The following is a 23,071-nucleotide window of genomic DNA, read 5'->3' on the forward strand; positions in this document are numbered from 1 at the left end:
TCTTTTATTCCAGTTTTCTGGACCCAATGAAGACAAAAATCTACAGCAGCTCAGAACCTCTGTAAGTTTCTGTTTAGGCGCATGGACTACCGGATGATACACCTAATTTATGACAAGGCCTGCTCCCTTTCATCAATTAGGCTCATCTCTTGCACCACAGGGGATATCAAGATCGGCTAAGAAAGTGCCCGTCTTAATAAATCTCCCCCATTGTGCTTGAGAAAGAGATTGATTTAACTCTCCAAATGCTAAGCATGTTGCACTCACCTGTTTACAGCATACTGTATTACAGCAGCTCTTATTTTTATTCTCCTTTTGCTGTATATTATTGACAGAACCACCCTGGTGACCTGGCGAGAGGAGATGCAGCTAATACTAACTTGGGGCTTATACACACTTTCACCTGAGTTGTACCTGGGGATGCACAACTCTATCCAGTAAGCCCTGGACCAGTGCAGGTTGTGTACTTCAGTATATACTGATTCACCCAATAAGATCCCTTGTATTCAGTTTTTTATGATAGTTTTCTTGTCTGGGTTATTAACTTACATTGTTTTTTACTGTAAGTCAAGGTAAGTAGGAGCGATCACAAAGAATCTTTGAGCACGCAATGCGGGAAATACAGATATGTAATATATTGCCTACATACTGGGGACAAATATCAGGACTGTCAGTTATAAGTGATGTTCATTCTGTATAATGCAAGCGTCAAAAGTGAACTGGCAAAAATAAGAGTAGAGCTTAAAAGATCAGGGGACTAAGAGTGGTGCGGTGAGCGGGGAGCCAGGTAAGTAGAATCAGTGTGAGGGGCCAGGGCATATGAGGAGGCATTTCCAGTCTCGAAAGTACCCTTTAACAACAAAGGAGTGGACATGTTGAAAGTCAATGCCCAATCTTTTTTTATACTGAACGAATGTCAGCGGAACCATCCCAAAAGTCTAAAACGTACAGTATGACCAACTTTATTTGATCATACATAGGTGGCAGCCTATTAAGGGAGTGTTCCCACCATGACAACTCTTTTTGAATTTGGCCAGATAATACCTGATAATCCGACTTCAGAAGCCCTCACTGAGGCAGTTTGAGTTACATTTGAAGTGACTGTAGCAGTGGAAATGTAGTATTGCATGGAACCTACTCAAATGAATAAATATCAAGGACAGGTCAAGCCCATCAGAGTGGAAACTGGGCTAAGTTATCTGTTCACCACTGTGGCCCAAAAGGGGGTATCCCAAGCAGGTGACTTAAGTCTATGACATTTGTATAACCGAAAAGGGGTAGTGATCATGTTCGAGGCAAATTTATCAAGTGTCAACTTCTTTGGGTGCTTCTTTAAATTTTCTTTTTAAAAATTCACTAAAACTGGTGCCTAACACTTCTTAAAACATTAGTTTATAAAAGCACAGAAACATCTACAAACAAAGGTAAAATCAGTGCATTTGTTAAAACCAGGCCACATTCTTAAATTACAAACAATAAAATAAAACTTTGCTGTTAAGATGAAGTTTTGCTAAGAATCTGGAAGGCCGCCAACCTCTCACATCCGTATTTAATACCCGCTGACCACACTTATGGCAGGCACAGAAATCCCTTTAAAACAAATGAACTGCTACACAATAGGAACATTCTGTACAAACTACAAGACTCACACAAGCAAGTTCACAAAGGGGACATGAAAGAAAACTTACCAAACTTGACATAAAACACCAAATTAAGTGTAATGAATAGAATTAATACACTGCTCACTTCGGCTCTATTACTCACAACCACTTATCAGCCCCTGGTATGAATGATACGTATAGTTTATCCTGCCTAAAGTATGCAGAATATAATTACATCTTTCATGGCGGGTGTGGGTGTTAATACATTACGGGCAGATAGGCGTGCAGATTTTTGGACTGTTTACAGGATTTTGTGGGTTTTCTCTTTTTTCATTTTTTTCATGAAAGGTTTGTTAGTTTTCAAGCACAAAATAGACCTGGCAGTTTCTTAAAAAGAACTGCTTTACATTTAAAGAAACAAGCATGTGTGCATGTGGTCACTGGGATAATATTAACATGTAAAACAAGTCAAAGTTAAAAAAACAAAAACTTTGAAACATAACCTTTATTTGGATATTCTAAAGAGTAGATAAAGTACAAAGTCAAAAAAGTAGTATCTAAAAGGCCATATAAAGAAAAATGGAGCTACAATGACAACGGGTAAGTCTTCTAGCAATGTACATGGGGCACTATAAAGAGGTAAATTGCCCATATGACCAGTAAAGTAAAATACAGTGAACCACAGATAAAGAGTTGATGTATAAATGAGTATTCTGACCTTGCTATCCCCTGCAGACCTCTATATATCTAATGATGATGACTGAGTAGGCACACTGATGAGGATGGTCCCAATGCTGGAACCTCCTATATCACCTTAGACAACCCGATTTGAGAGTATTAGTCTGGCATTTCAATTCCGGTCAGGATAAATTCAACCAGAATCAAAAGTGCTCCAATTGCCCAGAAAAGTGGTGTATGACATTTTGGGGTCTCCTAGGCGTGTAGGCAATTTATTTTAGACTCTTGAAAAAAGGAAGACAGCATTTTTAATCTTAAAGGGACAGCATCCTATATGACTATGGGTAAACACATGGATGTTGGTGGTAACAAATAGTCTCTTTAAAACTGTATTGTAGAATGTTTTATGTTTTTGGAAAAAAGGTCTAAAAGTTTAGCTTTTTGACAGAAAATGCCTCCCATTGTGTAGACACACACAAGGCCTGGGATGATTTAATCCATCTTTATTTTTCCTGTCTTTTGATTAAAAAAAAAAAATGGCTAACTCCATTTTGAGAAAATCACCCAAACCTAACAGCCAAAAATGTAGATTTGGATTTGACTCAAGTTTTTGTTAATTTGCTTGTTTCTAATAAAGACTTGAAGTCTGTGCCCCTATCACATGATGCACATCAGATTAAAGGTACTCTTGGGACAAGGTCTAAGTTATAGCTTTAAAGAGATATTCTGGTTTAAAATGTATTGAATCTAGTTTTAGAAAACACTGCATCTAGCTCGCTGATGGGACATGGTAGCACAAAATTCTGTCACAAAGTAAGACAAACAATAACTGGTATAGAGCTAGAGAAAAGTGTGTATCCCTCCAGCACATTTATCACCCAGCCTGAGCCCCTGTGATAAATAAGGGGAAATTACAGCAGCCTGTTTTAACACCATCTAATGGATTAGTAAATCTGCCCCACTCCTTTCCAAAAGGCATAAAACTCAAGTTAAAGTACTAATTTTTAAAAAAAAATTCAGCTCAGTTTCTAATCTCCCAGTCACTGCTTCTAATTTCAGCATCATCACGTTATACATGATAGTAGCAGTTACTTAGTGTTTGAAATGCAAAGACAATATAAAGTCTCAGGAGATGGCCAGGACCAGCTTTGTAGGAACAGAATACATTTTTAAATATAATATATTTTTGTCTATTTTACCATTAGCATGTGGACAGCGCCGGCATCCTCCATTGTACGCATTATTTGCTGGGGATGGTTGTTTGCTGTGGTCTACATGCGGTGGGGCTGCTCCCCCAATGAGAAACACGCTACAGTGTTTGGGGTTTGAGCAGTTCCCCCATATTTGCCACTATATTTCTGGCATTTAAACATTCTTTTGCACCTGGTAACCTCCATCACACGGTCTGATATGGGTGTGGCTTACAGTCTTGCTTTGTTCACATTGCATTAGTTGTCCTGCTATGCCATTGTGTGGAAGCTTGGCTGTGAGCTGGATTTTATCACCTTCAGACCGTGTTCACACCACAGTTAGGGTAGTGGTAGGACCCTTGCCATGCTGAGAGACCGTGACGTGGTGCATGATGGGCTCCGATGTGTTCCTGACAGGAATATATTGTCAAAAGTCTCAGCTTTTAATATCTGCTTGTATGACCAGCTAGTATAGTCAGTGGCATATCCGTTTGGTGCATTTTCTTCTGTGATTTATATAATTATATTTTCATCCGCACAATGCTCCGTTTTGTGTAGGATGCCTTTGTGGTGCATGTGGACCACGCCGGGGTCCTCCATTGTATGCATTATTTGCTGGGGATGGTAGTTTGCTGCGGTCCACATGCCGTGGGACTGCTCCCCCAATGAGAAACACGCTACAGTGTTTGGGGTTTGAGCAGCTCCCCCATATTTGCCACTATATTTCTGTGAAAAAAGGTTGAAAGAAATCCAGCTCCACTTGGATAAAGGAATGTAAATTTATTTTGGCTTGCGGTAAAAACTCATCCATGAATTACATAGCAGTCTTGTCTACGCGTTTCGGGGTACCATAGACAATTCCAGCCCTCGACCGTCATGAGTAGTTCCCCCATATTTGCCACTATATTTTTATGATTTTTTTTTACCATTAGCCACTTATTTTTAGTGATATGTAACAGTTGCCGATATAGAAAAACTAAAACAAAAAAAAAAACAATCACAACTCAAGGAAAGTGTCCTTTCTGCTGTAACTCAGGGGTGTATCCTTTTCTACTGCAGCTCTCTCCCTATCACAGCTCAGGATGCAATTGAAGGATGAAACTGAGCATGTGAGGCCATCTCAGTGAGGCGGAGAAAGAAATAAGAAAAAAATAGCTAAACAGCAGATGGCGCTATACAGATACATTTTATTGAATAATTCAGTGGCTATACAAAATTTTTTATTACATGCTATTACAAAATTATTCAGAACCAAGTGCTGGTTTGAAAACTGGAGAATACTTTTTCTGGGACAACTACTTTAAGGACCAGTAACATTTTCCCTGTATGTTCCAGCAGCCAACTTTTTGTATTTTTTCCTTCAATTTAGCTAAATGGGACCTTGCATTTTGTCGGCTGAGTTTTTGGGAGCCTTTTGGGGTACATAGTGTACTAAATTACTTTTATTATTTTATTTTTAGGGGGAAGAAAATAAATATTTTGTGGGATTTATTTTTACTGCGTTCACTGTGTGTTATAAGTAGCATGATAACTTTATTCTTTCTTTTACAAAATAATCTGCTTTGTGTTGTTGCATTTCAAGACCCACCTCCTTAGTGTATTATTGTAGAGTGTAACGGGTATTACTAGAGAAGCGATCAACATATTGTGTGGTAAATATAGGTCAGATAGGATATAGTGATGGACGAACATCGGCCGGCACGATTCGCGAACGCGCGAACGTGATCAAATGTTTGCAAACCGCAAGTTTGCGGCGGGCCCCATTCACTTTAATAACAGGCGAACCTGAAAAACCTTCAGGTCATATTTGCAGCCACCAAATACTTACTAGAAGTGCACAAATCGTCCCACAACATGGACAGTAATATACCAGAGGGGGATTAATGGCAAAAATTCCCTAAAAAAATATGTATTTTAATCAGGGGCCATTTTTATGCATCTTAAAAGGAAACTCTCAAAAATGTGCCCTGCTGGAGCCTAGAAATTTTTTATTTTAGGCCACGGGAGTACAGGCCTAAATACAGGGAGCGCCGATGTGATTGCACACTAGCACGCTACGCCTCAACCTAGAGGTGTGTAGCTTTAGGCAGGACAGTTGTCTGTTGTTGAAAGCATCGTACCTCACACTAGAGGGACTCGGTGTCAGGCAGGGTACCTTACTGTTCCATGTCATCTACCGCCTCTGCTTAACACCATTGCAGAGGCTGTGGGCTTTGATATAGCGGCAGGACAGTGGTCTGTTGTTGAAAACACCGTACCTCACACTAGAGGGATTCGTTGTTAGGCAGGTTACCTCACTGTCTCATGTCATCTACCGCCTCTGCTTAATATCACTGCAGAGGTTGTGGGCTTTGATATAGCATGGTGCATACAGCTCCTGATGAAGTGCAGCATTTATGCATGGAAACGCGTTGAGCTGATAACATATAGGAGTGTGTCAGTGCAATCCCTTCTCCATATACCACTTTGGAGTAAGGGTTAATGCTCTGCCGCAGTCCTGCACCGTTACTATCTTGGTGCAGTGAGTGTATGCGCGCTTACACTCACTGTTAGGAGTGTCACTTGGTGGTTTCATAGCACCAGGGATCCTCCCAGATAGTTTTTCACCTGGGTTGCTTGCTTTGGACCCTGTGGTGAAGTGAGCCCCCTTATGTGTTGGTGGGTTTAGTGTGTGACACCTGCACATTTTCCGGGTCAATATCCTGGACACAGATGAAGGTTTTTCACAGTTATTAACATTAGTCAGTGTTGACCGTGGCACTGATAGGTGGACACCCTTTATTTTAATACAAAATACCTAATAAAATTATTGTTATTTTGTTTTAGCGCCTATCTTCATAATATTTGTTTCACGGGAGTACAGGCCCCCAAACATTAGGCATTCATCGGATAGAAAACATCAAGTGATTATGTGGCTGGAGGTATATTAGACGGTCATTGGATATCAATTTTATTACAGGCCAGTGGACTACAGGCCCCAAAAATTATTCATTCACCGTACAGAAAAGAACAATTGATAATGTAGCTGAAGGTACATTAGGCAGTCATTGGATATCAGTTTTACTGCAGGCCAGTACAAATACATGTCAAATACATATGTTTAAAACTACTAAAAATATAAAATTGAATAAAAAATATGGCTAATGAAATCCCCCCACTTGAATAAACCCCAAATGATAATAGGTGAAATTCAATAACATGTGGTTGTCACAGGTGTTGAATTCCTCTGAGGCCCCAACAATTAGGCATTTACCATACAGAAAAGATCAAGTGACTATGTGGCTAGAGGTATATTAGATGGTCAATGGCAGTGGACTATAGGCCCCAAAAATTATTCATTCATCGAACAGAAAACATCAAGTGATTATGTGGCTGGAGGTATATTAGGCGGTCACCATATAACAATTTTAATGTTGGCCAGTTACATTACAGGCCCCAAAAATTATTCATTCAACGTACAGAAAACATCAAATGATTATGTGGTTGGAGGTACATTAGGCGGTCACTGTATAACAATTTTACTGCTGGCCAGTTACATTAAAGGCCCCAAAAATTATGCATTCAACATACAGAAAATATCAAGTCATTATGAGGCTGGAGGTATATTAGGAGGTCCCCGTATAACAATTTTACTGTTGGCCAGTTAGATTATAGGCTCCCAAAATTATGCATTCACTGGAAAGAAAACATCAACTGATTATGTGGCCGGAGAATGTCGTGCTCGGTCTCCTCCCCCCATACACGGACAACAACAGGGATCCCCGAAAAGTTTAAAGTCTGTTCTTCTTTTTCCTCCTCCTCCTCCTCTCCCCAGGCACCATCCTTCTCTGACTCCTCTTCAGACTCCTGCAGACTTGTCTCAAAAGGAGTAGCCCCCCCCCCCTGGGAATTCATTCAGCATTGTGACTTCCTCATCTTCCTGCTTCTCGACGGATTGATCAATGACACGACGCAATGCAAGCTCCAGAAAGAAGGCGTAAGGTACGATGTCACTGATGGCGCCCTGGCAGCGACAAACCAGTTTGGTGATCTCATCAAATGTCTGCATGCGTCGCACATGAGCAGCCACGCGCACAGTGAAAAAAAAAAAACAAGCTCCCCAGAACTTGTCCTGCCGCAGAGTTCGTACTGGTAGTCGTTAACTGCATGTTTCTGCTGGAACAGCCTATCAAGCATATACAAGGTGGAGTTCCAGAGCCACGGGCAGTCACAAATCAGACATCTGACGGGCAAGTGGTGTCGCCACTGAACGTCAGCAACGCGAGCAATGGCAGTGTAAGATCTTCTAAAATGGCCAGAGATTTTCCTGGCCTGCCACAAGATGTCCTGGACCTCGGGGTATTTGGCAACGAGTCGCTGCACAACTAAGTTCAGGATGTGTGCCATGCACGGCACATGTGTCATTTTGCCCTGTTTCAGCACACTCAGCAGATTGGCACCGTTGTCACACACCACTTAACCAACTGTCAAATTTAGCGGGGTTCGCCACTGATCGGCCTGTGACCGCAGAGCTGAAAGGAGTAGAGAGTGGAGCACCGGTGTGGTTCTTGGCTTCCAGGCACAACAGCCGCAGCACAGCATGGCAACGTCTCACTTGGCACGTTGAATAGGTTCTGGGGAGATGAGGGGGTGCAGCGGGAGAGGTGGTAGCAGTGGAAAAGGAGGAGTCAGCCGAGGAGGAGATGGAGGATGGAGTAGGGAGGAGGAGAAGAAGAGGCAGGCCTGCATGCAATCCGTGGTGGTAACACCAAATCCACATGCTTGACAGCCTTCAGAAGGTTCACCCAGTGGGCAGTAAAAGTTATGTACCTTTCCTGCCCGTGTTTGCTAGACCACGTGTGTGCCAGAGATAAATTTACATGCCGTTGAACATGGCCATATAGCTCTAGGATGCCCTTCTGGGAGAAATATTTTCTTCCGGTGAACATCCATTGCGGTGTGCCAATGGCCACAAATTTTCTAAAGGCCTCCGAATCCACCAATTAAATGGCAGTAGTTGGCGGGCTAGCAGTTCCGACAAGCTGGTGGTCAGCCTTTGGGAAAGAGCGTTATCCGGCGTCATCAACTTTTTATGTTCGAACATTTGGGCCACATAAGCCTGCCTTTTGCCAAATGAACGCGAAAACGGCACGGTGGAAGGTGTAGTGGAAGACAAATGGGAGGAGAGAGGAGAAGGTGAAGGATAAGAGGCAGGACACGGAGTGCCGGGAGTGTGGCTTTGTGGGTTCTGACGGTGTTGCTCCCACTGGTCTCGGTGATGGGAGGCCAGGTGCCTTCTTAGGTGAGTGTTGGGCTTACCGCGACTTATGCGTTGAAAGCACAGGCTGCAGATGGCAAAACTATTGTCAGCAGTGGACACATTAAAAAAGGCCACACTGCGGAGCCATGTGCTGGCATCCTGGGAGCGCCAGATGTGACCGTGCATGGTGGATGGCTCATTTCAGATACATTAGCAGTCTGTGTTTTGCCTCCTGTGCACTGTAAGTTCTGCCTGCTTCTTCTCATTCTCCTCCCTTTCTGCTGCTCCGTCTCTCCCTCTGAACTCCCCTCCTCTTCCTGTCTTGTGGGCATCCACAAGACGTCCATAGACACTTAATCATCGTCACCTTCACCACCACTGACATTAGAGATCTCAGAGTAGGCAGCAACAGCGGGGACCACCCTCCTTGAGTACTGTCTTCAGACCGCTAGGTGGCGGCCATTGCTACCTCCTCTTCCTCATCCGATGCCAAGAATGGCTGCGCATCGGTAAGGTCTGTGAATGGATGGGAAAATAATTCCTCTGACTCGAGTGGATGGGCTATGGTGGTGGTGATAGTGTCTTTGGGGGTGCACACAGCAGAGAGTGAGGAGGGTGCTGATACAGAAGATGAGGAGGGTGCAGAAGCGGAAGGCGGAGTGAGCCACTCAACCAACTCTGGTGTGTCGTTTGACGTAATCGCACGCACCTTCTCCAACTTCCTACTTAGGCTCCGGCCTGGTGCACCTGCCCGACCCCTACCACCCCTGCGGAATGGCCTGCCTCTTCCCCTGCCTGTCATTTTAAAAATTACCCTGTGACAAAGATCTAAAAGAAAAGCAGTATTTGTGGAAGCAAGTATATAGAACCCCTAAATCAGATTTTTTTTGGGGGGGGGGGGGAAACTGGTATATCACACCAGTCGCAATTAGTTGTTCCAATAGCGTTTGTCCCTCTGTATAGCTGCGGTATCGCAGCAGAACTGCACACAACTGCTGCACAATACAAATGCACTATATAAAAAGTATATTATAGGTATATCACACCACTACCTCAATCAGTTATTTTGGGGGGCAACTGGTATATCACACCAGTTGCAATTAGTTCTTCCAATAGCGTTTGTCCCTCTATATAGCTGCGGTATCGCAGCAGAAACGCACACAACTGCTGCATAATACAAATGCACCATATAGAAAGTATATTATAGGTATATGACACCCCTGTCTCAATCATTTTTTTGGGGGCGGGGAACTGGTATATCATGCCAGTTGCAATTAGTTGTTCCGATAGCGTTTGTCCCTCTGTATAGCTGCGGTATCGCAGCAGAACTGCACACAACTGCTGCACAATACAAATGCACTATATAAAAAGTATATTATAGGTATATCACACCCCTACCTCAATCAGTTATTTTGGGGGGCAACTGGTATATCACACCAGTTGCAATTAGTTCTTCCAATAGCGTTTGTCCCTCTATATAGCTGCGGTATCGCAGCAGAACCGCACACAACTGCTGCATAATACAAATGCACCATATAGAAAGTATATTATAGGTATATGACACCCCTGACTCAATCATTTTTTTGGGGGCGGGGAACTGGTATATCACGCCAGTTGCAATTAGTTGTTCCGATAGCGTTTGTCCCTCTGCATAGCTGCGGTATTGCTGCAGATCCGCACACAAAAGCTACACAATACAAGTGCACTATATAGAAGTATATTATAGGTATATCACACCTCTGCCTCAATCAGTTTTTTGGGGGGGCAACTGGTATATCACACCAGTTGCAATTATTTGTTCCAATAGCATTTGTCCCTCTGTATAGCTGCGGTATCAGTGCAGAACCGCACACAACTGCTGCACAATACAAATGCCCTATATAGAAAGTATATTATAGTTATTTCTCACCTCTCCAACAATCTTTTTTTTTTTGGAGGGTAACTGGTATATCACACCAGTTGCAATTAGTTGTTCCAATAGCGTTTGTCCCTCTATATAGCTGAGGTATCGCAGCAGAACCACACAACTGATATGCAATACAAATGCACTGTATAGAAAGTATATTATAGGTATATCACAACCCTGCCTCAATCAGTTTTTTTGGAGGGCAGCTAGTATATCACACCAATTGCAATTAGTTATTCCAATAGCGTTTGTCCCTCTATATAGCTGCAATATCGCTGCAGAACCGCACACAACTGCTGCACAATACAAATGCACTATATAGAAATTATATTATAGTTATAACACACCCCTCTATCAATCAGTTTTTTTGGGGGGCAACTGGCATATCACACCAGTAGCAATTAGTTGTTCCAATAGCGTTTGTCCCTCTGTATAGCTGTGGTATCGCAGCAGAACCGCACACAACTGCTGCACAATATAAATGCACTATATAGAAAGTATATTATAGGTATTAGTGATGAGCGGCAGGGGTCATATTCGAATTCGCGATATTTCGCGAATATTTTTTAGAATATTCGGCGAATATTCGAAAATTCGCAAAAAAATTTTCTTGCAAAAAATCGGCAAGGTAATGATTGTGTAATATGCGAATTTTCGTAATTCGAATTTTCGGATTCGAATTTTTATTGCGAATTTTTCAACTTTAAAGGGGTTGTCCGGGTTCAGAGCTGAACCCGGACATACCCTTATTTTCGCCCCGGCAGCCCTCCTGAGCCTGGCATCGGAGCATCTCATGCTCCGATGCGCTCCTGTGCCCTGCGCTAGATCGCGCAGGGCACAGGCTCTTGTGTTTACAATAACACACTGCCGGGCGGTAACTTCCGCCCAGCAGTGTGTTCGGTGACGTCACCGGCTCTGAGGGGCGGGCTTTAGCTCTGCCCTAGCCGTTTTACTGGCTAGGGCAGAGCCAAATCCCGCCCATCAGTGCCGGTGACGTCACCGGGCTGCCTGTCAGCCCCATAGAGAGCCCGGTATGTCACCGGAACTCTGAAAAATGCCTTTGCCCTGCGCGATTTAGCGCAGGGCAAAGGAGAGCATCGGAGCATGAACTGCTCCGATGCTCATGTCAGGGGGGCTGCCGGGGTGAAAATGGAGGGCTGTCCAGGTTCAGCTCTGAACCTGGACAACCCCTTTAAGACAAAGAAGATTATAGCACTATGTTAGCTAAATTGCTCTATATTCGTTTTTTTCGAATATTCGCTATATTGCTATATATTCTTGATTTAGAATATTACAAATATTCGAAAAAACGAAGTTATAGCAATATAGCAAAAATTCGAAAAAACGAATATAGAGCAATTTATAGTGCTATAATCTTCTTTGTCTAATAGTTGTAATTTTTTTCTCATCTGAAGTTCAGATTGGAAAAAAATTACAACTATAAAAAAAAGATTATAGCACTATATTAGCTAAATTGCTCTATATTCGTTTTTTTCGAATATTCGCTATATTGCTATATTACGAATATTCGAAAAAATGAAGTTATAGCAATATAGCGAAAATTCGAAAAAAACGAATATAGAGCAATTAAGCTAATATAGTGCTATAATCTTCTTTGTCTAATAGTTGTAAGTTAAAAAATTCGCAATAAAAATTCGAATCCGAAAATTCGCATATTACACAATCATTACCTTGCCGATTTTTTTCAAGAAAAAAAACCAAAAGATTATAGCACTATATTAGCTAAATTGCTCTATTTTCGATTTTTTGAATATTCGCTATATTGCTATAACAGTTTTTTCGAATATTCGTAATATATAGCAATATAGCGAATATTCGAAAAAAACGAATATAGAGCAATTTAGCTAATATAGTGCTATAATCTTTTTTTTTATAGTTGTAATTTTTTTCCAATCTGAACTTCAGATGAGAAAAAAATTACAACTATTAGACAAAGAAGATTATAGCACTATATTAGCTTAATTGCTCTATATTCGTTTTTTTCGAATTTTTGCTATATTGCTATAACTTAGTTTTTTCGAATATTTGTAATATTCTAAAACAAGAATATATAGCAATATAGCGAATATTCGAAAAAAACGAATATAGAGCAATTTAGCTAACATAGTGCTATAATCTTCTTTGTCTTAAAGTTGAAAAATTCGCAATAAAAATTCGAATCCGAAAATTCAAATTACGAAAATTCGCATATTACACAATAATTACCTTGCCGATTTTTTCAAGAAAAAAAAATCGTGCATTTTCGAATATGACCCCTGCCGCTCATCACTACTCCTAAAGTCAAGTATATTGCAGCCTTCTTATTGGCCCACAAGCTAGAAGCAGGAAGGGATCATGTGTACTGATTAAAAAAAAAAAAAAAAAAAATGGAAAAAACGAATATTCGAAATTACGAATATATATAACTATATTCGAAATATTCGCGAATTTTCGAAGTGGCTATATTCGCGATAAAAAATCTAAATTCGAATATTAGTGATCAACACTAATACCCCTGACTCAATCAGTTTTTTTGGCAGGCAACTGGTATATCACACCAGTTGCAATAGTTGTTCCAATGGTGTTTGTCCTCCTGTATAGCTGCGGTAACGCTGCAGAACCGCGCATAACTGCTGCACAATACAAATGCACTATATAGAAATTATATTATAGGTATATCACACCCTTGCCTCAATCAGTTTTTTTTTGGGGGGGGTAACTGCTATATCACACCAGTTGCAGTTAGTTCTAATAGCGTTTGGTCCTTTGTATAGCTGCGGTATCGTAGCAGAACTGCACACATATGTGCAGAATACAAATGCACTATATAGAAAGCATATTATAAGTATATCGCACCCCTGCCTCAATCAATTTTTTTTGGGTGGCAACTGGTATATAACACCAGTTGCAATTAGTTGTTCTAATAGCATTTGTCCCTCTGTATGGCTGCGGTATCGCTGCAGAACCGCACACAACTGCTGCACAATACAAATGCACTATATAGAAATTATATTATAGGTATATCACACCCTTGCCTCAATCAGTTTTTTTGGGGAAAACTGGTATATCACACCAATTGCAATTAGTTGTTTACAATAGCGTTTGTCCCTCTGTATAGCTGCAGTATCGTAGCAAAACTGCACACATCGTCTGCACAATACAAATGCACCATATAGAAATTATATTATCAGTATATTACACCCCTGCCTCAATCAGTTTTTTTGGGGAGCAACTGGTATATTATACTAGTTGCAATTAGTTGTTTACTATAGCGTTTGTCCCCCTGTATAGCTGCGGTATCGCAGCAGAACTGCGCACAACTGATGCACAGTACAAATGCACTATATAGAAAGTATATTATAGGTATATCACACCCATGCATCAATCAGTTTATTTGGGGGGCAACTGGTATATCACATCAGTTGCAATTATTTGTTCCAATAGCGTTTGTCCCTCTGTATAGCTGTAGTATCGCAGAAGAAATGCACAAAACTGATGCACAATACAAATGCATTATAATATACTTCTATGTTAGAAAGTATATTATAATTATATAACACCCCTCAGTATGTCACACCTATCGATAGCACACCTATACCTGTCCTTAAAAGTGGCCCTATTAGCTAGTGTTTTGTCTCCCTAACAGTCGGTCCCTGCTCCGCACAGCAACCTCTCTGGCAAAAGACTGAATGTAAAATGGCGGTCAGATCGGGTTTATTTATAAGGTAGGGGGTGTATCCATGTGCTGAAACATCTCAATTGGCTGTCCTGTCCCACCTGATGGATGTGTCATGGGTCAAAGGTCAGCGCAATGCAAAAGAATATGGCGCTAGCGGACATCGCCATATGTTCGCCTGTTCGTCAAACCGCAAACTAGCAAAGTTCGCTGCAAAACGACTGCCGGGCCATCTCTAATAGGATATAGTATAGGATATGGATAGAAGGAACAGTGTAAAATGAAAACTTTATTGATGTTAGTGCCTATGGGTTATGGGGTATGCAAGTGATTGGTATGATTTGATACCGTGATCCGGAAGCTGGTAAATCACTGGATTATGGCATCAATAAATGGGCTAATTTTGCAAAGAGGAGTGATGGCAATTTCTCACATTTTTACTCCTTTTCAGGAAAAAAGACCCCATTTGTGACAATCAGGTAGCAAGTATGTTCTATGATTGATGGCATAGATAACATGCACAGAATTCCATGTTAACCTTCCCCCTGGGTTCATGAGAGAGGATGCTTTTTATTTCCTGCAACCTGTGAGCATTCCCACTGCACCCCCTCTCCTCCCCTAGGCTGACTGACATCACATTTTATCTAAAATAGCTCCAAAAAGCTTAAAATTAAAAATCAAAAATAAATTGATCTACTTGTATATAATATTACCTTAAGTACCTTTGGTGTCGGTTATTCCATGATCAATTTTGTCCCCTGATGAGCCTGACAACAACCAGGCGAAACGCGTAGGGACGGTATTGAACATCTCTATTACCTTATATATTCACCTCTTCTTTTGGATTATTCACTGTCACATATTTTTTTTTGGGGTACTTTTGTTGTTCTATTTATTATTTTGTGTACTTTAGTATAGGTCTTCAATCAGGGTTATCAATCTCTGTGCTCTCTTCCCCGCTAGGGTCCTTTAGGGTTATTAGGAGGTACGAGAGACGGGATCGCCCTTATCAGGGCGGCTATTCCGTATATAGGTAGGAATCTCTACATCAGGGCCAGAGTCAGGGATATTTTTCCCTATAGGCCCAATAAACCTGCTCTACCCCTTCCCCATTAGCCTCAGATGGGCTCTACCACTAGACCTTACTTTTGATTTTCTTTTTGTATTTATTTTCGATTTTTGAATAGATAAGGGTGTATTGACTTTTATTCAAATACAATTAAAGGTTATATTTTAGAATGGTGGTAATTCTGTGACTGACTGACATCACAGCCAGCTGGTGGGGCTGCTTTAACCTTTCATATTTTATGCTCTATAACAGCTAGATGTGGGTCTGATCTTGTATGAAAGCCAAAAATCTTAGCTTTTAAACAAGATCATGATTACAGCATTAGCTCCTATGCATTATATAGCCTTTGGAAATTATGTCAGGATTGAATGCAATTGAAACCTGCTTTAAGCTGCTATCACTTCCTACATGATTTCTAAAGGTGATATCTATCAATGTGGAAGAGCTAATGCTGCAATGCTAGTCTTATTTTAAAGCATAGATTGTCAGCTTTTAAACAAGATCAGATTATTATTATTATTATTGTTAGAGATGAGCGAAGTTCTTAAAAATTCAACACTAATTATTATTATTATTATTATTATTTAACAATAATAAAGATCAGGTCCAGCTCTAATTGATTGCTTGGGCTGAACTGTTTTCTAAAAGTCCAAGAAGAACTTGGGCAAAATTGTTAGGGTACTTTCAAACTTGCTATTTAAAGACACTTAACGAGATATCTATTGATAGGTTACACGTAGGAAATAGGTCAAAAGAAAATTGAGAATTGACGTGCTTAATTAAAGAAACTTGATACCTTTATTAATGAATGGGTATGAGCAAGAGTGATCAATACACTCAGATGCTCTTGATATAAAAATGCAAACAGCGAACCTCCTATTAGAGATAGGTGGTACAAGTAAATCACTATAGTGACGGGGATGATAATGGGTAAGTCTGTGGGAAAGTTTCTCTCCCTAGACGACCCTACGGAACTATGTCCTGAAGCACAGGGATGTCCCCTAATGGTGGAGACACCCTGCCCCCGTACCTAAGCCTAGATATGGCCCTAGTGATGCCCTACTTAGCAAAGCTGGATCGAGAAATATTAATCCAGAGAAGCAAAACAAAAAAATAATAAGTCAAATGTAAATGATAGAAAGACAACCCCAACGCGTTTCGGCTGCATACAGCAGCTCATCAGGAGGTGATGGCAGTGTAGTCAACGTAGGGAATAAAGTAAGCAAAACAATTTATATTATAAGAAACTGTTGTGCTTAGAAAAGTAAGATGGTACTTAGCTCCTTGGCATACTTGATGGTGCTGTGTATACAGATATGTATCTCTTGTCCGTATATATGATGGATTCTGAGGGTGAAAAACGTGCTATATGTCAGACATTTATATAGGCCTGCAAAAACAAAGTACTCTGTGTCTGACATTCATATATGATTCTGAGCAAGTAAAGTACTTAGTCACAAGTATTCATATAGCCATAGTGTACTGATCAATATAACAAAGTATACTATATACCACTCAGTCATTAACATAAGGGGACAATAATGTACTCACCAGACAGAGGGAGACCCTGTAACAGGCACAGCTGGTATGCTGGGAGGCTGGAGGGCTCATAGCAGTGTGTCAGCGCTTGCTATTTAAGCGCTGGTGCCGGCATGTGTTTCCGGACGCCGAGAGGAGAGCACTTCCGGTCGGTGGACCGCATCGTAGTGACGCGATGCGTCACTTCCGGTCTTTGGAACGCATATTGGAACGCATGAGCGGCCAATAATGCTGAAAGTTCCTGATCTGTATGTGCTTCTCACTAGCTGTTAATTTAACCATAGTAATTGGGTCAAAATGGTTCTACAGTCCCCTACTTATGAAAAACTCGGTGATGGGAGGACTATAACATAAATATTGAGCCCCAAAAAGTACCAGCTATTAATTGGAGGAATTCTAATGATAGCATAATATAGACATCCTCACGTGTATATAGCAAAGATTACGGGAGCCACGTAGACGTGAGAAGGGATGATTAAAGTGACAGTGATGTATGTCACTTATCCTAAAATATGGTGCTTCACGCACCGGCATTGGCAAAGGGGGGACGAACAATTAGGGATATTTATATAGGATAGAACAGAGGAAAAATCTCTGATAGAGGAATTAAGGGGTTTGTAACGGCATGTTTTCAATCAAATAAAACATGTAAATGTGAGTCGCTCATTGAGACCGCTTGGTGACTGTGACCGGAATCGATAGATCCATTCGGATTCTTTTTGGAGTATCTTCCGGTCCCAGTCACCCCCTCTTAGAGGTTTGGGAATGACCTCAAGTACTAGAAACTTGAGGGTACCTAGGTCTCCCCCATGTTGATCATTAATATGGTTAGCAACGGGGGTGTCTTTTTTCTTTACTATGTCGTTGATGTGTTCGCAGACTCTGCGTCTAAGTTCCCTGAAAGTCTTGCCGATGTAATCTTTCGGACAGGTACACTGACATATATAGACAACTCCCTGTGTTTTGCAGTTAGCGAAGGAACCTAACGTTTGGACGATATTGGTTGTGGAACAGGTGACCGTTTTCGAAATACGTATATATCTGCAGGCCTTACAGCTACCGCATCTGAATGTCCCTTTCGGTTGTCTGTCCAGCCATGTTCCCTCCTTTTTTATGCCAGTATAGTGGCTATGCACGAGCCTATCTCTGAGGCTCCTCCCCTTGCGATATGTTATTTGGGGGTAGTTAGAGATGGCTTTAGACAGGTCTTTGTCCATCATTAGGATTGGCCAGTGAGTTTTTAGAATGGCAGTGACTTCGCTGTTAGCTGTGTCATACGTGGAAATTAGACGAATGGTTGAGCTATCCTTGTTATCTTTTGTTTTTGGTATTAGTAAATCGCCCCTATCCCTGTTCTCAGCTAGCTGAAAGGCTTCCCTTAGAGTAGACCTAGGGTACCCTCTCTGTAATAGTCTATTTCTTAGTTTTCTTGACTCCTGGTAAAAGTTTTCTTTGTCAGAGCAGTTACGGCGCATGCGTAAATATTGGCCTTTTGGAATACCTCTTTTGACTGTTTGTGGGTGGTGACTTTTCGAATGTAAAATGTTATTTGTGGCGGTCGGTTTTCGATATATATTTGTAGTCAGATTTCCTGCTACAGATGTTACTTCCACATCCAAGAAGGTGATACGCTTGGATTTAATTTCGCTGGTGAATCTTAATCCCACATTATTATCATTAAGGGCGGAGACGAAGTCACAGAATTTCTCTTTACTGTCACCCCACACAACAAAGATGTCATCAATATAGCGGGTCCAAAAGACAATCCCACTATTCCACCACATCTGGTGATCGGGGAACACAAATTTGTCTACTTTCAAACTTGCGCCAGAGGAATCTGGCAAGCAATTCTGTCGCTGGAACTGCCTGCTGGATCCGTCAAAACATATCCGTTGATGGCATTTGTAAGACTGAGCAGGATCCTGATCCGTCTTACAAATGCATTGATATGCCGGATCCGTCTTTCTGGTATCATCTGGAAAAACGGATTAGGAATTAATCTTTTCACATTTTTTTCTGTCTGCGCATGCGCAGACTGGAAGTACGGATCCGGCATTCCGGTAATTTTAATGCCGGATCTGGCACTAATACATTCCTATGTAAAAAAAATCCGGCATTCCGGCAAGTGTTCTGGGTTTTTGGCCGGAGATAAAACCGTAGCATACTGCAGTATTATCTCCATCCTGAACAGTCAAAAAGACTGAACTGTAGACATCCTGATGCATCCTGAATGGATTGCTCTCCATTCAGAATGCATGGGGATAAAACTGATCAGTTCTTTTCCTGTATAGAGCCACTAGGACGAAACTCTGCCGGAAAAGAAAAACGCTAGTGTGAAAGTACCCTTACGGGGTTAAAGAAGTCATTGCATTTTTTTCACAGGCAGGATTGCAATATAAGGTAACTCCTATATTTACATAACATAATCGGTAGAGATGGCCTTCCGGTTCGCCCGGCAGTCATTTTGCGGCGAACTTTGCTAGTTTGCGGTTTGCAGAACGGACGAACATATGGCGATGTCCGCCGGCACCATATACTTTTACATTGTGAAGGACTTTGACCCATGACACATCCACCAGGTGGTACAGGACAGCCAATTGAGACGTTTCAGCACATGGACACACCCCCTACCTTATAAATAAACCCAATGTGGCCGCCATTTTATATTCAGTCTTTTGCCAGTGTAGGGAGAGGTTGCTGTTTGGAACAGGGACAGACTGTTAGGGACACCCAACCCTAGCTAATAGGGCCACAAAAGTCATTTTAAGGACTGATATAGTTGTGCTATCGATAGCTGTGACATACTGAGGGGTGTGATATACTTATAATATACTTTATAACATAGAAAGTATATTATAGTGCATTTGTATTGTGCAGCAGTTGTGTGCGGTTCTGCTGCGATACTGCAGCTTCACAGAGTGACAAACACTATTGGAACAAATAATTTCTACTGATGTGATTTACCAGTTGCCCCCCAATAAAAGTGATTGAAGCAGGGGTGTTATATACCAAAAATATATTTTCTATATAGTGCATTTGGGTAGTGCAGCATTTGTTTGCAGTTCTGATGCATTACCGCAGCTATACAGAGTGGCAAACGCTATTGAAACAAATAATTTCTATTGATGTGATATACGAGTACCAGTTGCCCCCTAAAAAAACTGATTGAAACAGGGGTGTTATATACCAAAAATATACTTTCTATACAGTGTATTTGGTTAGTGCAGCACTTGTTTGCGGTTTTGCGGCTTTACTTCAGCTACACAGAGTGACAAACGCTATTGAAACAAATCATTTCAACTGGTGTGATATACCAGTTGCCCCCCAAAAAAGTGATTGAAGCAGGGATGGTATATACCAATAATATACTTTCTATATAGTGCATTTAGGTAGTGCAGAATTTGTTTGCGGTTTCGCTGCGTTACTGCAGCTACGCAGAGTGACAAACGCTATTGGAACAAATCATTTCTACTGGTATGATCTGTCCCCCTAAAAAATGTATTGAAGCAGGGGTGTTATATACCAATCCTATACTTTCTATATAGTGCATTTGGGTAGTGCAGCATTTGTTTGTGGTTTTGCTGCGTTACTTCAGCTACACAGAGTGACAAACGCTATTGGAACAAATAATTTCAACTGGTGTGATATACCAGTTGCCCCCCAAAAAAATGATTGAAGCAGGGGTGTTATTTACCAATAATATACTTTCTATATAGTGCATTTAGGTAGTGCAGCATTTGTTTGCGGTCTTGCTGCGTTACCGCAGCTACACAGAGTGAAAAACGCTATTGGAACACATAATTTCTACTGGTGTGATATACCAGTTGCCCCCCAAAAACACTGATTGAAGCAGGGGTGTTATATACCAATAATATACTTTCTATATAGTGCATTTAGGTAGTGCAGCAATTGTTTGCTGTTTTTCTGCGCTACCGCAGCTACACAGAGTGCCGAACGATATTAAAACAAATTTCTACTGTTGTGATATATACCAGTTGCCCCACAAAAACACTGATTTAAGCAGGTGTGTTATATACTAATAATATACTTTCTACAGGGAGTGCAGAATTATTAGGCAAGTTGTATTTTTGAGGATTAATTTTATTATTGAACAACAACCATGTTCTCAATGAACCCAAAAAACTCATTAATATCAAAGCTGAATATTTTTGGAAGTAGTTTTTAGTTTGTTTTTAGTTTTAGCTATTTTAGGGGGATATCTGTGTGTGCAGGTGACTATTACTGTGCATAATTATTAGGCAACTTAACAAAAAACAAATATATACCCATTTCAATTATTTATTTTTACCAGTGAAACCAATATAACATCTCAACATTCACAAATATACATTTCTGACATTCAAAAACAAAACAAAAACAAATCAGTGACCAATATAGCCACCTTTCTTTGCAAGGACACTCAAAAGCCTGCCATCCATGGATTCTGTCAGTGTTTTGATCTGTTCACCATCAACATTGCGTGCAGCAGCAACCACAGCCTCCCAGACACTGTTCAGAGAGGTGTACTGTTTTCCCTCCTTGTAAATCTCACATTTGATGATGGACCACAGGTTCTCAATGGGGTTCAGATCAGGTGAACAAGGAGGCCATGTCATTAGATTTTCTTCTTTTATACCCTTTCTTGCCAGCCACGCTGTGGAGTACTTGGACTCGTGTGATGGAGCATTGTCCTGCATGAAAATCATGTTTTTCTTGAAGGATGCAGACTTCTTCCTGTACCACTGCTTGAAGAAGGTGTCTTCCAGAAACTGGCAGTAGGACTGGGAGTTGAGCTTGACTCCATCCTCAACCCAAAAAGGCCCCACAAGCTCATCTTTGATGATACCAGCCCAAACCAGTACTCCACCTCCACCTTGCTGGCGTCTGAGTCGGACTGGAGCTCTCTGCCCTTTACCAATCCAGCCACGGGCCCATCTATCTGGCCCATCAAGACTCACTCTCATTTCATCAGTCCATAAAACCTTAGAAAAATCAGTCTAGAGATATTTCTTGGCCCAGTCTTGACGTTTCAGCTTGTGTGTCTTGTTCAGTGGTGGTCGTCTTTCAGCCTTTCTTACCTTGGCCATGTCTCTGAGTATTGCACACCTTGTGCTTTTGGGCACTCCAGTGATGTTGCAGCTCTGAAATATGGCCAAACTGGTGGCAAGTGGCATCTTGGCAGCTGCACGCTTGACTTTTCTCAGTTCATGGGCAGTTATTTTGCGCCTTGGTTTTTCCACACGCTTCTTGCGACCCTGTTGACTATTTTGAATGAAACGCTTGATTGTTCGATGATCACGCTTCAGAAGCTTTGCAATTTTAAGAGTGCTGCATCCCTCTGCAAGATATCTCACTATTTTTGACTTTTCTGAGCCTGTCAAGTCCTTCTTTTGACCCATTTTGCCAAAGGAAAATAATTATGCACACCTGATATAGGGTGTTGATGTCATTAGACCACACCCCTTCTCATTACAGAGATGCACATAACCTAATATGCTTAATTGGTAGTAGGCTTTCGAGCCTATACAGCTTGGAGTAAGACAACATGCATAAAGAGGATGATGTGGTCAAAATACTCATTTGCCTAATAATTCTGCACTCCCTGTATATAGCGCATTTAGGTAGTGCAGCATTTGTTTGCGGTTTTGCTGTGTTACCTCAGCTACAGAGAGTGATAAACGCTATTGGAACAAATAATTTCTACTAGTGTGATATACCATTTGATCCCCCCAAAAAATGATTGAAGCAGGGGTGTGATATACCAGTTGCCCCCCAAAAAGCTTATTGAAGCAAGGGTGTGATATACCAATAATATACTTTCTATATAGTGCATTTAGGTAGTGCAGCATTTGTTTGCGGGTTTACTGCGTTACAGCAGCTGCATAGAGTGACAAACGCTATTGGAAAAAATAATTTCTATTGGTGTGATATACCAGTTGCCCCCCAAAAAACTGATTGAAGCAGGTGATATACCTTCTTCCACAAATACTGCTCTTTTATAACGACTTTTGTCACAGGGTCATTTTGAAAATGACAGGCAGGGGAAGAGGCGGGCCATTCCGCAGGGGTGGTAGGGGTCGGGCAGGTGCACCAGGCCGGAGCCTAAGTGGGAAATTGCAGAAGGTGCATGCAATTACGTCAAAGGACGCATCAGACTTGGTTGAGTGGCTCAC

Source organism: Bufo gargarizans, chromosome 4, assembly GCF_014858855.1.
Source record: "Bufo gargarizans isolate SCDJY-AF-19 chromosome 4, ASM1485885v1, whole genome shotgun sequence".
Classification (NCBI taxonomy): Eukaryota; Metazoa; Chordata; class Amphibia; order Anura; family Bufonidae; genus Bufo; species Bufo gargarizans.